We start from the raw sequence: 4038 nt of genomic DNA, 5'->3' as shown, positions 1-4038 counted from the left end.
TGCCTACCAACAATCTCATACCATGAAGGAGTACCTTTTATTTTAGTTTTTATTTAGATGACATTCCTCCCCACCTTTGCTTTCTCAAGCCATGGCTAACCGAATCCTCAGGTGCCGTCCAACAATCACATACCATGGAGGAGTGTCTTTTTTTTGTAAAATTATGAAGGTTAATTAAGTTGCCCAACAAGATTGAAAGATAAACACCACATACTTCCTCATGAGCTATAAAACATTGACACAAATAAGAGGTAATAAATTTTGAATTGTTTAAAGGTAGCACTCAAGCAATTTACTTTGGAATGGCAGAAAATACCATGTAGTAGGTAGGCATGGTGGACACAAATGGCATAGTTTTTGGCTCAAGGATTTTGGATGCATGAGAAGTAATCCCCCTCAATACAAGGCTTAGCTAGTAATGTTGTTTGAAGCAAACACAAGTATGAACCGGTACAGCAAAACTTACATAAGAACATATTGCAAGCATTATAAGACTCTACACTGTCTTCCTTGTTGCTCAAACCCTTACCAGAAAATATCTAGACTTTAGAGAGACCAATCATGCAAACCAAATGTCAACAAGCTATACAGCATTTCTTCACTAATAGGTGCAAAGTACATGATGCAAGAGCTTAAACATGATCTATATGAGCACAACAATTGCCAAGTATCAAATTATTCAAGACATTATACCAATTACCACATGTAGCATTTTCTGTTTCCAACCATATAACAATTAACTAAGCAGTTTCAACCTTCGCCATGAACATTAAGAATAAAGCTAAGAACACATGTGTTCATATGCAACAGTGGAGCGTGTCTCTCTCCCACACAGTGAATGCTAGGATCCAATTTATTCAAACAAAACAAAAACAAAAGCAAACAGACGCTCCAAGTAAAGCACATAAGATGTGACGGAATAAAAATATAGTTTCACTAGAGGAACCTGATAATTTTGTCGATGAAGAAGGGGATGCCTTGGGCATCCCCAAGCTTAGATGCTTGAGTCTTCTTGAAATATGCAGGGATGAACCACGGGGGGCATCCCCAAGCTTAGAGCTTTCACTCTCCTTGATCATATTGTATCATCCTCCTCTCTTGATCCTTGAAAACTTCCTCCACACCAAACTCGAAACAACTCATTAGAGGGTTAGTGCATAATAATAAATTCACATGTTCAGAGGTGACATAATCATTCTTAACACTTCTGGACATTGCACAAAGCTACTGAAAGTTAATGGAATAAAGAAATCCATCAAACATAGCAAAACAGGCAATGCGAAATAAAAGGCAGAATCTGTCAAAACAGAACAGTCCGTAAAGACGAATTTTTCTGGGGCACTAAACTTGCTCAGATGAAAATGCTCAAATTGAATGAAAGTTGCGTACATATCTGAGGATTACTCACGTAAATTGGCAGATTTTTCTGAGTTACCTACAGAGAATACTACTCAAATTCGTGATAGCAAGAAATCTGTTTCTGCGCAGAAATCCAAATCTAGTATCATCTTTACTATCAAAGACTTTACTTGGCACAACAATGCAATAAAATAAAGATAAGGAGAGGTTGCTACAGTAGTAAAGACTTCAAGACTCAAATATAAAATAAAGTGCAGAAGTAAAATCATGGGTTGTCTCCCATAAGCGCTTTTCTTTAACGCCTTTCAGCTAGGCGCAGAAAGTGTGTATCAAGTGTTATCAAGAGATGAAGCATCAACATCATAATTTGTTCTAATGATAGAATCAAAAGGTAACTTCATTAGAAAATCTTTCTAGGGAAGTGTTCCATTACTTTCTTGAGAGGAAATTGATATTTAATATTACCTTCCTTCATATCAATAATAGCACCAACAGTTCGAAGAAAAGGTCTTCCCAATATAATGGGACAAGATGCATTGCATTCAATATCCAACACAACAAAATCAACGGAGACAAGGTTATTGTTAATAGTAATGCGAACATTATCAATCCTCCCCAAAGGTTTCTTTGTAGAATTATCAGCAAGATTAATATCCAAATAACAATTTTTCAATGGTGGCAAGTCAAGCATATTATAGATTTTCCTAGGCATAACGGAAATACTTGCACCAAAATCACATAAAGCATTACAATCAAAATCATTGACCTTCATCTTAATGATGGGCTCCCAACCATCTTCTAACTTCCTAGGAATAGAAGTTTCACGATTTAATTTCTCTTCTCTAGCTTTTATGAGAGCATTTGTAATATGTTTTGTAAAGGCAAAATTTACAGCACTAGCATTAGGACTTTTAGCAAGTTTTTGTAAGAACTTTATAACTTCAGAGATGTGACAATCATCAAAATCTAAACCATTATGATCTAAAGCAATGGGATCATTATCCCCAACATTTGAAAAAAATTCAGCAGTTTTATAACAAGCAGTTTTAGCAGTTTCAGACAGTTTTTCACTCTTTGAATTAGGAGTAGAAACATTGCCAACACCAATTATTTTACCATTGATAGTAGGAGGTGTAGCAACATGTGAAGCATTTTCATTGCTAGTGGTGGTAATAGTCCAAACTTTAGCTACATTATTCTCTTTAGCATTTTCTTCTTTTTCCCACCTAGCACGCAATTCAGCCATCAATCTAATATTCACATTAATTCGAACTTGGATGGCGTTTTCTGTAGCAAATGACTTAATATATTTATTTTCATTAGGCATAACTTTCGATTTCAAAAGATCAACATCAACAGCAAGACTATCAACTTTAGAAGCAAGAATATCAATTTTGCCAAGCTTTTCTTCAACAGATTTGTTAAAAGCGGTTTGTGTACTAATAAATTCTTTAAGCATGGCTTCAAGACCAGGGGGTGCATTCCTATTATTGTTGTAAGAATTCCCATAAGAATTACCATAACCATTACCATTATTAGAAGGATATGGCCTATAGTTGTTACTAGAATTGTTCCGATAAGCATTGTTGTTGAAATTGTTATTTTTAATGAAGTTTACATCAACATGTTCTTCTTGAGCAACCAATGAAGCTAACGGAACATTATTAGGATCAACATTAGTCCTACCATTCACAAGCATAGATATAATAGCATCAATCTTATCACTCAAGGAAGAGGTTTCTTCAACAGAATTTACCTTCTTACCTTGTGGAGCTCTTTCCGTGTGCCATTCAGAGTAATTAATCATCATATTATCAAGAAGCTTCGTTGTGGCGCCTAGAGTGATGGACATAAAAGTACCCCCAGCAGCTGAATCCAATAAGTTCCGCGAAGAAAAATTCAGTCCTGCATAAAAGGTTTGGATGATCATCCAAGTAGCCAGTCCATGGGTAGGGCAATTTTTAACCAAAGATTTCATTCTTTCCCATGCTTGGGCAACATGCTCATTATCCAATTGCTTAAAATTCATTATACTACTTCTCAAAGATATAATTTTAGCAGAAGGATAGTATCTACCAATGAAAGCATTCTTACATTTAGTCCATGAATCAATACTATTCTTAGGCAGAGATAGAAACCAATCTTTAGCTCTTCCTCTTAATGAGAAAGGAAACAATTTTAATTTTATAATGTCACCATCTACATCCTTATACTTTTGCATTTCACAAAGTTCAACAAAATTATTAAGATGGGCAGCAGCATCATCAGAACTAACACCAGAAAATTGCTCTCTCATAACAAGATTTAGTAAAGCAGGTTTAATTTCAAAGAATTCTGCTGTAGTAGCGGGTGGAGCAATAGGTGTGCATAAGAAATCATTTATTATTTGTGCTAGTGAAGTCACACAACTTAGTATTTTCAGGAGTACCCATTTTAGCAATAGTAAATAAAACAAACTAGATAAAGTAAATGCAAGTAACTAATTTTTTGTGTTTTTAATATGGAAAACGTAAACAAGATAGCAAATAAAGTAAAGCTAGTAACTAATTTTTTTGTATTTTTGATAATGCAACAAACAAAGTAGTAAATAAAAATAAAGCAAGAGAAAAACAAAGTAAAGAGATTGGAAGTGGAGACTCCCCTTGCAGCGTGTCTTGATCTCCCCGGCAACGGCGCCAG

This window comes from Lolium perenne, chromosome 6, assembly GCF_019359855.2.
Source record: "Lolium perenne isolate Kyuss_39 chromosome 6, Kyuss_2.0, whole genome shotgun sequence".
NCBI lineage: Eukaryota > Viridiplantae > Streptophyta > Magnoliopsida > Poales > Poaceae > Lolium > Lolium perenne.
Note: the sequence above shows the minus strand (reverse complement) of the source record.